Below are 16,863 nucleotides of genomic sequence, written 5' to 3'. Positions count from 1 at the left end.
GTAGGAAAAAAAAGGAGGAAGAGAGAACAACAGGCTCTTGATATTAAAATACTGTAGTCCAACTCCTCTTTCACAAATAATCTACCAGGCTTTTATGGAAAGGGTTTGTGGCAGGGGAGAAGAGTAATATTTGGATGCTTTTTAAGTATCATTTACCTTAGGAGCTCAGAATACTTGAGAACTAGTGACTTTCATTCCACTTCTAAGAGGTAGAGAGAATAATAATAATGATAATAGTAAGAATAAGAATAAGCATTACACACTTACTATGAACCAAGCACTGTACTGACCACTGGGGTATTGGCCTAATGGATAGAGCTCAGGCCTGAGAGTCAGAAGGACTTGTGTTCTAATCCCAGCTCTGCCATTTGTCTGCTGTGTGACTTTGGACAAGTCATTTAACATCTCTGTGCCTCAGTTACCTCATCTATAAAATGGAGATGAAGACTGTGAGCCCCATATAGGGCAGGTGACTGTGTCCAACCTAATTAGCTTAGAACCGTGCTTGAAATACAGTAAGTGCTTAATACCAACATTATTGTTATCAATAATCATGTCAGACACAGTCCCTGTCCTATGTAAGGCTCATAGTCTAAGTGGGAGAGAGAATAGATATTGAATCCCCATTGAACAGACGAGGAAAATGAGGCTCAGAAAAGTCAAGTGACTTACCCAAGGTCACACAGCAGGCAAGGGGCAGAGCCAGGTTTAGAATGCAGCTTTTTGGACTACCAGGTCTGTGCTCCTCTCATTAGGCCAAACTGCTCCTCCAGTACCATTACTATCATTTTCAAAAGTTCCTTAAAAAAAATAGACAAATGTATTACCTGGGTTTAGAAGTGAACACCAGAGGAAAAAAAAACAAATTTTAGCCAACAATACAGCCCCTCTTCAGCAGCCAAGTATCTTGGGGGAAGCATTGAAGTACAACTAAGAGGAGAGGCTTGTAAGGGGGTGTGGTGAGATACTGGTTCAGTCAGCAAATGGAGATAAGCACTATTAAGTGCTACTGACTTTCCCTGACTTGTTAGCATGCTGCCCTGACAGGATCATGGAGTAGAAATGGGCTTTGGCATTGACCTGATGCACCTGTCTCTAGCTCTTTTGATAGTTAATCAGCTGGGCAATTGTCAATCAGTGAGACAATTGACAGTGATAGTCAATCACTGAGAGAAAGAAGGTTATTGTTTAGGTAGACTTTCAATTCTACTACACGACCTGATGGCAGCAGAAGGCGCTGACAATAGGAGAGTGGAACTGAATAAGGAAGATGCTTTGTGTGAGTCATCAGTGGGTTTTTTTTTTAAAAAAAAAAAAAAAGACACTCACCAAGGGTGATCTGACAGCACATTTTTGGAGGCCTGTGTAGTTTGATGGCAAACTCAAATTATGAAGGAGTTAATGCATTTATTTCTGGTTTTTCTACCACATAATTGCAAAAAAGGCTGGATTGTACTTTCTCCATCCAATTATATTCCCTGGAAGATGATTCCTGTACCAAGATGGTGATCCATATCAAGTCTGCTCACTACCTGATCCAGAAAAATTTCTGAGTGAAAGCTTGTAGTGGGAGGAGAACCTGTCCATTATTTCTCTTGTATTTTCCCCCCACACTTAGAACAGTGAATTGCATTCTGTGAACACCCTTATAAATTGCATTTCTATGACTACTAGAAGACACCCAAGTCTTTCCCCTTTTATCTTAAAAACTGACACCTCAAAGTTTATGACCATGTCAGATATAACTGATGTATTCATAAACAAATGTGTTTAAATGGAATAGTTTTAATACTGTCTTCGTCACATGTTTTTTCTTCCCCATCTACTGCCTTTGCCCTTTGAAAACTTAAAACTAAAAAGAAAAAAACTCAAAGGAATGGAAAACACTTACCATTTAAAGCATTCTGGCATGTGGCAAAGTATCTGCTTTATGACATTTTCAGAGGCTTGATCACGGAAAGGGGCAAGCCTTTTTTCTGGTCTAAGGATCAGCTGCACACTTCTGCTTGGGTTTATTTTTAGGCTCTTTTAATGCTTTCCCCATCTGGAGCACAGAAATGTGGACTGCAAGGTCTCCATCTCTTCATGAGATTCACCAATCTCCAATCAAATTGACAATGTGAGAAACCAGGAGGTATAACAAAGTTGGGTCAGCTGCTACTGCACCTCATTAAGAGTCACTTCCAATTTTTTAACTCTTGTCTTCTTCACCATGGCAAGTCTCAATCTTATGTGAGTTTGTCCAGTGCCAGAAGAGAAGAAAAGGGAAACCTGTCAGCACTTTTCATTTTCAATATCTCAACTGCTTTCTTCAGATCATCACATGGAACCATGATTCAAGCTTCCCTTCAGGATGGATACAGATGGATAGTCCCCATCACTGAACTTCCCCAGTGTCCTTCCAATTAAACTGCAGATGATAAAGCAAATGACGACAAATGTGTCTCGTTATTCTTAACTCAGCTTCCCTACCTGCTGTAAGCATGCTGTGAAATACCCTAGGACTGGATTGGCCTGAAGTTCTTGAAGACACTTGGTTGTGTTCAACACCGAGAGATGTAGATCCTTATCTGTCCTCTCTACCTAAACAGAGATCTTGCTTAACATAAATATATTATTATGTTTGTGTGGCAGCAGGCACTATAGTTAAGGCTGAACACAGACTTCCCTTGGACCACTCCCCCCTTCTCAGTTCCTCATAATCTTCTGAAAAAATTATGTTTTGAAGAGGAAAATGCCCCTGTCCTTTCTTGGATGAAAGGTGAGTTTCCTTTAAAAATCAGGGAAAAGGCTTTGAGTATTTTTTGAACTGTGGTAAAGAGAATGGAGTTTTCTTTCTAATTTACATCTGAAAAATTCTTTACACTAACTCTTTTTGTACTTAGTCTTTAAATCAGTTCTCTGAGATAGGTTACTGATCCAATGGAGAAGTTAGGTTTACTCACCCAGGATCTCAAAAAGAGCAGCTGATGAGAATGCGGAACCTTCACAGGCTGTCCTTTGCTTGGAAAACTGGGTCACCATGTCTCCCTCTGTAAATGTGAGTTGATTATTTTTAAAGTCAGAAGGGTAAGTAATGTTTTCTTATGAGCAGAAGATTTTCTCTTAAGGGGGATCTCCATGTTACAAAACTGTATTCATAAGTCTCTAAGGGATCTTAAAGGCCACATTCTCCTGTCTTTAGGCAGAACTTAATCTATATTATTCTAGACAGATAGGTGTCTATCCTAATCCAAAAGATCAACTAGGGAAGGAGATCGTACATTGAAAAAGCCTAATTCTACTCTGCCCCTCCCACAAGACTCACTATGGTATTAAAGATTAGAGACACTACATTAATAGTCCTTATTTGCTGGTGTGTGTTTGTGTGTGGTGGGGTAGAGGAAGGGGAGGGAATTCAAGCCCCCCTCTACCATGTAGTTGAATATCCCTGAGTAATCTGTTATGGATAAGGGAGGTTTTATATGTTCAGTCAAGACCTTGTGGACTATGACATGATGGCATGTTGCTATGCAGACAGGAGAAAGCAAATAAATGTGGTGTTACATCACTGCTCCTCCAAAAATAATGAAAAAAAAATTGTCACCCGCTCTCAAAGGCCTCAGACCCAATATGGTGTGCAAGATCAATTCAGGAATTATTGGCCTTCTTGACCTGCTGTCCTAAGCACCTCATAATCATATGTGAAAATAAATTTACAATATAAGAAAGAACAAGAAGGAAAATATAATGTGGTTTGGGGAGTGAATATTGCAATGTTTCAGGGAGAGAGATTAAGGGAGAGTACGTGCGTATGTGCATTCCAGCCATGACATTGGCAATTCTCCCCTTTATGAGATGTTAAAAGGGAGATTCAGACCATACTATAAAACTGAGGCATGACTAACCAGAAATCAGCCATGACAGTGGCAATTCTCCCCCTATGAGATGTTAAAAGGGAGACCCAGACCATACTCTAAAGCTGAGGCATGCCCAACCAGAAATCTACAAACATAGCAGTAAGACTGCTTGAAAAAGCATCTATTTTATTATTTTTCTATAGTATTTGTTAAGTGCTTATTATGTGCCAGGCACTGTAGTAGATACAAGTTAATCAGGTTGGACACAGTCCCTGTTCTATGTGGGGCTCACAGTCTCAATTCTCATTTTCCAGATGCGGTAACAGAGGCACAGACAGTGAAGTGGTTTGCCCAAGGTCAGATAGCAGACAAGTGATGGAGCCGGAATTAGAACCCAGTTCCTCCTGACTCCTAAGCCTGTGCTCTATCCACTAGTCTACGCTATTCATGTGTGCTCATTACATTTACTTTCTTTGCTTGAAGAGGCACAAAATGTCCTGTCTTGCCCTCTGTCTGACTCTATGTCCTACTTTACTACTTTCATTCATTCAGTCATATTTATTGAGCGTTCACTGTGTGCAAAGCACTGTATTAGGCACTTGGGAAAGTACTACTTCTGTCTATGAGCTCAGAATGACTTTTGATTTTTCCAGCACCTCCTTGATTCCTTGCATGCTGTCAGAGCCACACTTTGGAAAATAGCTCAAGTCAGGAAAGTTATAATAATTTACTCTGTATTCATCAATTGTGTGGGAAGACTGGGGACAGAGGTTGCAGGGAAGATCTAATGTCCATACTTGCATACTTTAAAATCCACTGAACATCACTGCTTAAAAGAAAAAAATTGCCAACTGTAAACCCGAACCTACTTCAAATAATGAGCACAATCCTGCCCTTTTTCAAAAAATGCAGAAGTTAAACTCGTGGAGTTGTGTGGAATAAAGGAATTGGAAATCGTTGCAAATCACCATTATGGTCTAGTTTCTGACCTCAAGAGAAAGTTGTCCTTGCCTTTATTCAACCTTTGCTTGACATGGCCTAGTGGAGACACCCCGGGCCCAGGAGTCAGAAGGACCTGGGTTCTAATTCCAGCTCTGCCACTTGTCTGTTGTGTGACCTTGGGTGAGTTACTTCATTTCTGTGGGCCTCAGTTACCTCATCTGTAAAAGGAGGACTAAGGCTGGGAGACCTATAAGGGAAATGGACCATGTCCAAACTGATTAGCGTGAATCTACCCCAGCCCAGGGTACAGTGCGTGGCACATAATAAGCACTTAAGAAATACCATTAACAACAACAAAAAAAGGGAAAATGAAGCTCAGTATTCTGACAAACGATTCTGCAAGAACCAACCAACCACCCTGTTTTGGTCTCATTTTACCTCTTTGCAAATACGATACTTGTACATTGCAAGCGCTTAGTACAGTGATCTGCACACAGTAAGCGCTCAGTAAATACGATTGAATGAATAAAATGTAGGGGTGGTGGCAAACACCAAATCCAAGTCTCCAAATTCATCAGCAGTCCTGTGCCTTGCACCAAGATGTCTTCTCCTTTGTACAATGCACATGCGGCTCCTGCTAATGGCAATTACTGTGACCATCAAGAACATCATTGTCCTGAGGAAGGTATTTGAAAAGCTTGTTTTCATTTTCTCAAAACTAAGTCTAACATTGACAGATAGGATTTCCTGGACTACCCAAGAGTTTTCTAATGTCAAAAGTTGTGCTGTTGCCATACTTTACTTTTAAATAACACATTTCCCCTTTCCCTGAGTGCTCCCTAAATCTTAGTAGAGTAGAGATTACTCATGCTTTACTGCTTTTTCTTAAAATTGATCTGTGCAGGAGGGTAGGAAAACACTGTCAAGTAGTTGTCAGCATTCCAGGTTTGTTATTCTAATGCAGGGTTAGATGAGTGTGAATATCCTCGTGGGATTATTGGTGACACTTCATTTTGCTGGAGAGAATGCATGCATTAACAAGAGCTTATGCACAAATGTCTGTACTTTAGCCCTGAGATTTCATTCTGACTTCAGAAGAATTAAGCCTAAGAATCTGAGCACATGATTTGGTCCCTTGGTCTATGTATATTGTAAATAATTCAATCCCACCAGGCCCATCCAATAAAGTCCAGTACACTTACAGAAATATGTTATCTGCTATGTTATGAAAGCTAATTATGGGCTGGGAATGGGTCTGTTCATTTCTTTTTTGGTATTATACTCTCCCAAGCGCTAAGAGCAGTGCTCTACAAATAGCTCAATAAACACTGCCGATTAATTGACTGACACCAAATCTTAATGGAGGGCACAAGTTCTTTCTCAAAGGGGCAATAACCTTTGTTCTTGAACTTGAGTCTCTGGATTGGGAAGGAAATGTGTCTGCCAACTCTGTTATACTGTACTCTCCCAAGTGCTTAATACAGTGCTTGGCACATAGTAAGCATTCACTAGATAACACTGACTGATTAAGGGGAGGGAGGTGCATCGAAGCTGAAATAAAGGAATGTGGTTTCATTGTGTACCCCTCTCCAAGACTGCCTTTGAAGGAGTTGTGGATATGGCTTCTGCCAATTGCTGGCTAAAGTGGGAGAAAAGAGTGAATAGATAGGAGGGAGAGAGCTAATTGAGTGCCTTAAAGCCAATAGTTAAGACTTTCTGCTTGAGATAGAGAGGAATGAGCAACCACTGGAGCTTTCTGAGGAGTGGGGTGATGTGTGCAGATGATTTTTAGAAAAATGATCCCATTAGCAAGGGAGCTGATGGAGTAGACAAGATGGGATATGAGCAGGGTCTGGACCAGTGTGGTGGTTATTTAGATGAAAAGGAAGAGGTGGACTCTGGAAATGTTCTGGTGGAAAATCTGACAAAATTTGGTGTTAGGAAAAATCAGGCTTATACTTCTATAACATTTCCGTAAGATTTTCCAGATGAGATAACAATGCACATTACCGCCTGCTAACCTCCTAGGTACGTTGTGAGGATGAATTAGGTATTAGGTCATGTCTGTGAAGCACTTTAAGGCTCCCGGAAAAAGGAATTATAGAGATGTAAGAGGTATTCTTAATTCACAGAGCCTGTCTATTCTCTGGTTCCTGTCTCCCAGGACAGTCCTCTGACAGAGCATCCCAAGTTTCTATCTGCTCACTCATTTATAATAATAATTAATAATTGTGGTATTTGTTAAGCATTTACTATGTGCCAAGCACTGTCCTAAAGGCCTGGGGTAGGTACAAGATAATCAGGTCCCACATAGGGCTCACAGTCGAAGTAGGAGAGAGTAGGATTTAATCCCCATTTTTCAGATGAGGTAACTGAAGCACAGAGAAGTTAAGCGACTGGAGATGTTTAGCCATATTCCATCCCTGAAACTGGGCTCCTCAGCAACTCATAGCGCTCGTTCAGCTTTATGGCATGACTGCTTCTTCCCTGGGCTGCCTGCTGCCTCTCCTGGAAGATTAATGAGAATGTGCTGCTCTTAGGTCCCTGGGGTATCAAATCTACTTTTCTCTTTCTGGAATGTATGAGAAGTAAGGGCTGAAGAAAGCAATTTACTGCTAATTCTGGAGATGATCCTAGGGCCATTGCAATTCACCTCTGGGATCCTCCAATCCCCTGCAAACATTCCCTATGGTGAAGGCAAGCACCTGCAGGGCAAACACAGGGTTGTTTTCTGACCCTGAACCCTGCCATTTGGCCATTGAACTGAGTGGGGCTGGTCATGATATAAACAGCCCAAGGCATTTTGTGAGGAAACTCTAATATAATGGTTTGAACAAAATGTTTTCAGGAAATGTTTTGATGTGGGGAACTGGTTGGGACAATAAGACCCTGTGGATACCCAGTCAGATGCCAAACTGTGGACCATTTGTATTGACTTTGCCCAAATGTCAATTATTCAGATTATTTTTAATGCTGCAATCAATCATACTGACTGAGTGCTTGCCGTGTGCAGAGTACTGCTCTAAATGCTTGGGAGAACACAGTATAACAGAGTTCATAGACACATTCTCTGCTCATCATAATGTGCTTTCAGTCTAGTTACTGACACTGTAGAATCCTAACATCTCCATCATTTTTCTAAAAAACATTCGATTCATGACTCCCCACTCCTCAAAAATCTCTAATGGTTGCCCACCCACCTTCACACCCAACAGAAACACCTTACCATCAGTTTTAAAGCAATCAGCTCCCCCCCTCGTACTTTACATCCCTGACTTTCTGTGGTACCTCAAACTGCACACTTCACTCCTCCAATGCCAGCCTACTCACTGTGCCTTGATCTCATCTCTCTGCTGGCCCCTTGCCCACATCCTCCCTCTGGCCTGGAACTCCCTCCCCCTTCACATCAGGCCACTACTCTCCTCACTTTTAAAGCCATCCAAAAATCACATCTCCTCCAAGAGGCCTACCCTGACTAAGCCTTCATTTCCCATATTCACCCTCACTTCTGCCCTGGGATCTGTATCCTTTAAGCATCTGATATCCACCCACCCTCAACTCCAGGGCCCTTATGTACATATCCTTATTTAAAAATGGTGCCGGGACTAGTGATGATGAAATGGAAGGCAAAAACCTCATTTCTGTGGTGGCCTGGATGATCCATAAAAGAGAGAACATTTTCCCACTTCTGCAAGAAAAGTTTTTTTGATATTTTTCCAACCTCTCACATTTATTCTCCAGAGCAGAGTAATCTGATGGTATTGGGGAAGGCTTCGTTCCAAATGAATGGCAATGCATATGGAAACATACAACGAAAAATGGGATCTTTATCCCAGGGCCTAAGAACAAGCATTAAAGGAATTATAAAATGGATGATTTATTTCTACAGTTGGTTTTTGCTAGAGACAGGTGTTAGCTTTCTCTTTGTACATTTGCTGTTCTTTTCTTGGGAACCAGAAATTTGTTACTTTGCAGACTCTTCTGTTTGGGGCATCACAGTCTGTTGCCATGGAAACAGTAAAGGTGTTGTGGCAATCCCCTACTCAACACAACTATCACTGAAACAAGCAGCGGATTGTAAAGGGTGCTGTCTGTAGAAGCCATTTGTACGGCTGAGGGTACAACAAAAATAGTCACCCTTTAAATGAAAAGCAATCATTTCAAACCTTTTTTTTGAGTGCCCACTAAGTGTCATTGCCTGAAAATAACTCCTGACAGTGATCAGACACCCAAATTACAAGAAATCCAAACATAATTTAAACATAGTTTATCCCCTTTGCTTTGTATGACTTCAACATTTACTTGTAAGACTTGCTTCAGACAGGCTATAACCTAAAACGTAGGTCCTAGTTATACACATAATTCTATTCTTCTTTTGCAAAATTATTAGAATTATTGTAAAGCCACAAAAGATAGCCATATATTTAAGGAGACAATAAAAATGGGGATCAGATCTATTTCCAGAGAAGACAAATGGTAAAAAACCAAGAGACCCTGCAACAAGAAACACAGACCATAGATGCAGGAAGCAAGAAAGCATTTTATGACATTGACCTTGGAAGCATACAATTTATCATTTTATAAAAAAATGAGTCAAGACAGATCAATCAACAATATTAACTCAGGGTTTATTTTTTTCAATGGTATTTAAGTGCTTATTATGCGCCAGGCATTGTTCTAAGCACTGGGGTAGATAGAAGGTAATGAGATTGAAAACAATCAATGTTCCACATAGGGTTTACAGTCTTAATCCCTATTTTACAGCTGAGGTAACTGAGGCACAGAGAAGTTAAGTGACTTACCCACGGTCACACAGCAGACAAGTGGCAAGAGGACGATATCAAGGGCTTGGGAAAATACTATGGAAGTAGATGACATAGACCCTGCCCTCAAGGAATTTACAATTGAATGGGGGGGAGAAACCACAGCTTACTTATAAATACTTGTAGCAGGAGGAAGAAAAGAGAATCAGTGGGTGATTACAACCCAGAAGTAAAATAAGTAAATGTATACAGACACAAGTGCTAAAGAGAACTGTTGAATGACTTGACCTGAAAAACTGGGTCCATTAGAATCAGATGCCTGAAACTGATCTTAAGCAGTCACTTGTCCATCTTCCTTTCAGATAGAACTAGACATAAACCACTATAGCTGTGACTTTGGGTGAGCGTGACACCCAAAGACCTGGAATCATTTTACTCATTCTATATCCATCATGCTTTGGTAAAATCTGACATCCAGTTTTCTTCTCTGCATTTTACAACAACAGAGGAACTAAAGAGGGTCTAGGAGAAAAAAAACTGATCAAAGAGATGAAAAATTGGGCCTCTGAGGAAAAATTAAAGTATTTTTTTTAACCTGGAGAAGACAAAGCCAAACTGGTTATGGTTATGGGGTAGGGCGGGGAGGGTGGTGTGTGTGTGTGTGTGTGTGTGTTGGGTGTGGGGGGAGGAGGCAGAGGGAGTGTAGGGAGAGGTGGTGAGTGTGGAAAAGAGTTGTCTTCATTTCTATGAAAAGATATTCAGGAGGAATCTGACCAGTTATTTTTCATATCCACAGGGGACTGAAATAAGGGAAATGGGCTTAAATTAAAGCAGGAGAGATTTCAGTTTGACACAGAGAAGAGTTTCTTGACTGTTTGGGAAGTAAAACAGCTGTAACAGGCTAGCAAGGGAGGCTGTATAGTTTCCCTCCTTGGGTCTCCTTAAGTAAAACATGGACTGCCAACTGTACTGGATTCTTTAGTCTCTCATCTGTCTGGAGGCATAGAGCTGAGTATCTTCCTTCTAGCTCTAGAATCCATGAGTCCACGAACAGTACTTTACACACCAGCAAAATGGTTTTCAGCAACACATCCCTAAGGAAGATTAATTATGAAAGTGAAGTCACAGGTACAAAATTTTAGTCATAAAGAAATCTTGCTTTAATAGAAAAAAGATAGTGACTGGAATTCCATTTGGCCTTAATTATGATTCCATATTAAGGAAAGGTATGAATCTATCATACTACTTCCAAGGAATATAAATCATGGTTATCAGTTTCAACTTAACTGCTGAAATCAGACTTGAGAAGCCGTTACATGACATAAATCATAAATGTTCTCTTTCTAATTAAAAACTGTCATTACCTCTGTCTGTGAGATAAATGAAGGAAATAAGGAATCTCATAATATTGTTTGGGGTTTTTGTACGTCACAGGAATATGTTACCATATTCTACTACTCCTGAAGCAGTCCACTTTACCCATTTTATAAAAGTTTGGCACTTTGGAAGGAGTCCCATTCTTCCGTCCTTGCCATAGCAATGGGCCAACTTTGTTGAGTGGAGGATTTTAAAGAAGTCAACGGGCTTTGGTGAAATGATATTCATTGTGGGTTTGACTTGAAGGTGTTTGAACCACAGACTATTTGCCAGATTTCTAAGATAAATTGTTTCTTCAGGGAAGCTGTCCTTGCTAGTCATTTCATCATATTCTTCAATCCAGTGTGGTTATTTAGGGAGTACTGTATCTTGTTTCAGTGATGAAAAGTGATTTTTAAATGGTCTGGAAAGTATTTTAGGAAAGGGTTTGGCTTTCCTGATTTGGGACTGCTGATGTATTTTTCTTATATATTTAGCTAAGGAAAATAGTTCTTGAATCAAGTGGATTATCACATAGTGCTAACCTGTGGTGTACTCCCAAATAGTATTGATGTTATACAAATTTAGAAGTCAATGCATATTTTACAGTATGTTAGATCTTCCCATCATAACAAACAACATCAACAAGTCACAAGTCACAGTAAAGTACAAATCCGGGGATGTATAAGATATTTTCAACCATCAGAATATATAGGCCTGATGAAGGGAACATTCGAGGTGCATTTAAATTTTTTTAAAAAAGCAAAAAAAAACATTTAATGAGGAAGCAAGTCAAGGTTGAAAAATATGCAGTCACTGCAAAACGCAGTCAATGCAAGATACTATGGAATCTTAGTCTGGCTCATTCTGGGGAAATAAAAGAAGTCGACACAGTGACAGAGTATGAGGATGTAAGGAGAAGGTCGGGGAAGGAGTGGCAGAGGCCACAAAATGAAGAGAACCTGGTGCAGAAGAGAGCGTCACTACAACTTCTCTCCTCCCCTTTACTAGAAAGTCAATCACAGCCAATTCAGTACTGTGGCAAGCATGTGTGTTGCGTTACAGCTAGAGGTGGATGCATATGGAATGTATTCAGAATCTCTAATGGCAGAAAACAGAAGATCAAGAAATTCGGATATGTTCATGAATGAGAGGTCCGCAATAATTTTTGAAGGAAGTTTAGGGATGTTAGTTGCCATCCTTGACATGTGGTCATGAGAGAGAATGGAGCAGCAGCACAAGGCCAGGCTGTTTCCATAACCCCAGAGCCCCAGGGCCCAACGTCCCGCAGTGAGATCGGCCTCCATACCATCCGGGCTCCCAGCAGCCCCTTCTCTAGCCCGGCAGCAGGAAGACAAAGTGGCAGCATCCCTTTCCAACGTTTAAAATGTTGGGAAGTCTGGAGCTGGGGCAGTGTGGGTCAGTGGAAAGAGCCCAGGCTTGGGAGTCAGAGGTCATGGGTTCGAATCCCAGCTCTGTCACTTTTCAGCTGTGTGACTGTGAGCAAGTCACTTCACTTCTCTGTGCCTCAGTTACCTCACCTGTAAAATGGGGATTAAAACTGTGAGCCCCACGTGGGACAACCTGATCACCCTGTATCTATCTACCCCAGTGCTTAGAACAGTGCTCTGCACATAGTAAGCACTTAACAAATACAAACATTATTATTATTATTATTAAAAGCACCATACCTGGCGTGGCAGGGGGTGTGCCAGGACTGAGTCAATAATAACTTGGAACTCCCTTAAGGTTGGATCACCAGTTTCTGCTACAACCATCTGAACACAGCCTCCTCTGCTGCTGCAGGAACCCACAAGAAAGACTACCTGGGCAACCTTTAGAACCTGGAGAGTCTGCCATGAGTCTCAGGACTGTGTATGTAATCAAAGTCTACTGATATTCAGAAGTGTACTGAGAACAAGCAAGTTCAGAGAATTAGTATACCAGTCCCAGAAAAAGCCCCCAAATGTTTCTCAGCATGTAGCAATGTAACATAAGCGATATACCCAGAGTACTGTATTTTCTTTAGGAGGTCTTAACTCAAATTCACAGTAGGGTTAAATAAATATTGGCCCATGTGTTCATCCTCACTGCTGCCTTGCAACCCTTGCTATGTAGTCACTGGATGGATATTTTCCTACGTCGTTTAATGTGATTCTTGCACGGGGGGTTCTGAGTTTTTCCAGAGTCAAAATCAATGTTGGTAATAAAAGATAGGCTGTGCTCACTTAAGCTCCAATCCCCAGGGGTATTAGCTTTTACATATGTTTTTAAATGACTTGAGAAGATATGGCATCAAGAGCACTACTCTATCACCATCATGGGTATTTTTAACATTTTGTCATTCTAAAAATAATACTTTGGGGGATTTTTTTTTCCTTTAGTGAAGTTCCCAGCTACTTTCTCTTTATTTCTGCTTGGAGTTCAGAGGTTTTCTTTTGGGTTTTATCAAATTACACACTGGAGAAAGGCGTACATTTCACAAACAGATGGATTTAATGTGCATGAAAATTCATGCCTTTTAAAGCAACTAAATTAGTAGTTCCACTTCTACCCCTCCCCCTTTATTAAAGACAGAGCTCTAGGAGAGATATCTGCAATAAAGCAAAACTTTACAGACATCAGTGAAATGAGATGTATTTGTATGGAAATTTGACAGGAGATCAGAGGAGTCTTTAGCAACACGAAATCTGCCAATTTTGAAGAGAGATTTTGAGGGAGCTGGGCTCCAAATCACAGCTGTAATTAAAAATAGGGAAAAACATTGAAATTCTTTACCTCCTTGATATTTTAAGATGCCTACTGACATTATAAACTTAATGCATCTGATGATCAGCAGTTGAAGACCCTCTGCACATTAACTCCATAGACCAAGATGTTCTAATCAGACCAGAATTTTCAACTGGGGACAGGTGAATACCTAAGTCTTTCTTAGACTGTGTCTTCTCTGAGAGAGGAAATTGTGCTGAAAAGCACATTTCTTTTTAATTTAACTCTTCATCAATTTTATTTTCATATTATTTTCTCTCTGGATTCCTGGCATTCATTATCCTAGATTAGTAAAGTGCTAAACATACAAGGTTGGAAGTAGGTTCAGATGAACATCCCCTAATCTGGATGTGAATGGGAGCTGTTTCAACCTGTTGAATCTGTAAAAACAGTCAAAGGAGTTTATGGGAACAGGCTTTCTTGCAAGATTTTCAGGACTGTTGCCTCCAGACCTGGTGGGAAATGAAATAATCTGAACAGACAGGATTTTTTTTAAGGTACTTTGTATAGATTCAGGCTTTATCCTCTTTAGACCTCTGCCTTCTCTTTACTTTCCCCTTTCCCTTCCAACTCCACATTACTTTGTCTCAAATCAAACATGCAAATTTTCTTGACTTTGAAATGTTCTGACATTTCTCTTCAGTTGTTATCTCTGTCATTTTCTCTCTGACTGCCATTTTCAACCACTCACTTTCCAATGGATCCTTCCTGACCCCTTCAAATATGCCCAGGAATCCCCTATTCTAAAAAAAGACCTCCCTTGACCCCAAGGGCTCCCTCCAGTTATTGCCCCATCTCTCTCCTACCTTTCATTTCCAAACTCTTCAAGTGCTTTGTTTACACCCACTGTCTCCACTTCCTCTTTTCCATTTCTCTCCTTGACCCTCTCCAGTTTGGCCTCCACCCCTTCCACTCCATGGAAACTGCCCTCTCTAAGGTCACCAGTGACCTCCTTTTTGCCAAATCTAATAACATCTACTCCATCCTCATTATCCTCAACCTCTCTGCTGCCTTTAACACTGAAGACCACCCCTTTCTCCTGGAAGCACTATCTCACCTTGGCTTTAATGTCTTCTCCTGGGTCTTCCCCTATCTCTCTGACTGCTTCTTCACAGTTTCTTTCACTGGCTCTTCTTTTGCCTTCCACTACCTAAGTTCTGGGACATTTTCTATTCTCCATCTATCCCCATTCACTTGGAGAACTTATTTGCTCCCATGGCTTCAAATACCACCTCTATGCAGATCATTCTCAAATCTACCTCTCCAGTGCTATCTCTTTCCTTCTCTGCAGTATCACATTTCCTCCTTCCTGCCTTGAGGACATCACATCTTTATTCGGATGACCTTCTCACACCTCAAATTTAAAATGTCTAAAACAGAACTCTCTATCTTCCCAGCCAAACCCTGTCCTCTGCCCACAGTGCTCTGCACACAGTCATTCATTCAATACTATTTATTAAGCACTTACTATGTGCAGAGCACTGTACTGAATGCTTGGAATGTACAATTTGGCAACAGATAGAGACAATCCATGCCCAATGATGGGCTCACATTCTAAACGGGGAAGAGAGCAAAGCAAAACAGAACAAAACAAAAACAAGACAACATCAGGATAAATAGAATTAAGGAGATATACACCTTATTAACAAAATAAATAGGGTAATAAATAATATATACAAATAAGCACAGTGCTGAGGGCAAGGGGAAGAGCAGAGGGTGGGGGGGAAGGAAGGGGAGGGGGAGCAGAGGGAAAGGGGGAGCTCAGTCTGGGAAGGCCTCCTGGAGGAGGTGAGCTCTCAGTAGGGCTTTGAAGAGGGGAAGAGAGTTAGTTTGGTGGATGTGAGGAGGGAGGGCAGTCCAGGAGAGCAGTAGGATGTGGGCCAGGGGTTGACGGCGGAATAGGTGTGAACAGGGGACAGTGAGGAGGTGAGCGGCAGAGGAGTGGAGTGTACGGGGTAGGCAGTAGAAAGAGAGAAGGGAGGTGAGGTAGGAGGGGACAAGAGGATGGAGATCTTTGAAGCCAAGAGGGAGAAGTTTCTGTTTCATGTGAAGGTTGATAGGCAACCACTGGAGGGTTTTGAGGAGGGGAGTGACATGCCCAGAGTGTTTCTGTAGGAAGATGATTCGGGCAGTGGAATGAAGAATAAACTGGAGGGGGAGAGGCAGGAGGAAGGGAGATCCGAGAGGAGGCTGACACAATAATCCAGTCGGGATATTATGAGAGCTTGTACCAGCACGATAACAGTTGGATGGAGAGGAAAGGGCGGATCTTGGCAATATTGTGAAGTAAGGGCTCAATAAATATGATTGAAATACAATTGAATGAATGAACTTTCCCATCACTATGACAATACCACTCTCTCCCCTGTCTCACAAGACTATAACCTTAGAATTATCCTCTACTCGTTTCTCTCATTCAACCTACAGAATCAATATATCACCAAATCCTGTGGATTTTAATTTCACAAGTGAAAAGCAGCGTGGCCTAGTGTACAGTTAGAACATGGGCCTGGGAGTTAGAAGGACCTGGGCTCTAATCCTGACTCTGCCACTTGTCTGCCATGTGACTTTGGGCAAGTCACTTCACTTCTCTGGGCTTCAGTTACCTCATCTGCAAAACAGGGATTAAGACTATGAGCCCCATGTGGGACAGGGACTGTGTCTGACCTGGTTACCTTGTGTATACCCCAGTTGGCCTAAGGAGATTTGGTGTAGGAAGAAACAGTTGTGAGCAGAAGAGAGGTATTGGTCAAAAGACAATGAATGAATACAGCCAAATAACAATAAGTGGCAAAGGTGTAATGCGTTCTGCTAGTTTGTGGACAAGAGTGGTATACAGTTTTGTAGGGAAATGCATCACTCATGGCGATATCTTTGAAACATCTATCCCCTAACCCATTACCTCCCACTGAATCAATGAATTCTATAACATGATTTTCCTATAACATGAGACTGTTCAAGAACACAACTATCATGTTATAGCAGAAATATTGTATTTGCTTGGAAGTTAACTGGATGAACTAGGAGCCTGTCCACATAGCTCTTTTACTGTAATGCACTAGTAGAAGCCTTCCCTTATAGATAAGGAAAAATGAGAAGGCAGTTATTTACAACCATGTCCCAGTTGTTGCGTTCAGACCCCAGAGCTAAAGAGAATTATTAATGTGTGGGGATTTTTTTCCACTTATTTTATT

The 16,863-nt window shown here is 41.2% G+C and overlaps 1 long non-coding RNA gene across 1 annotated transcript; it reads right to left on the bottom strand.

The window, feature by feature from the left end:
* Window positions 1-1,336: 1,336 nt before the first annotated feature.
* On the bottom strand, window positions 1,337-3,027 carry LOC114808172. Its single transcript, XR_003756030.2, has 3 exons — window positions 2,946-3,027; window positions 1,892-2,227; window positions 1,337-1,532 (listed from the first exon to the last, which is right to left on the bottom strand). It is a non-coding gene; the product is annotated as an uncharacterized LOC114808172 (long non-coding RNA).
* Between the last annotated feature and the right edge of the window lie 13,836 nt (window positions 3,028-16,863).

Source organism: Ornithorhynchus anatinus, chromosome X5, assembly GCF_004115215.2.
Source record: "Ornithorhynchus anatinus isolate Pmale09 chromosome X5, mOrnAna1.pri.v4, whole genome shotgun sequence".
Lineage (NCBI taxonomy): Eukaryota > Metazoa > Chordata > Mammalia > Monotremata > Ornithorhynchidae > Ornithorhynchus > Ornithorhynchus anatinus.
This window is presented reverse-complemented; position numbering and strand designations above follow the sequence as displayed.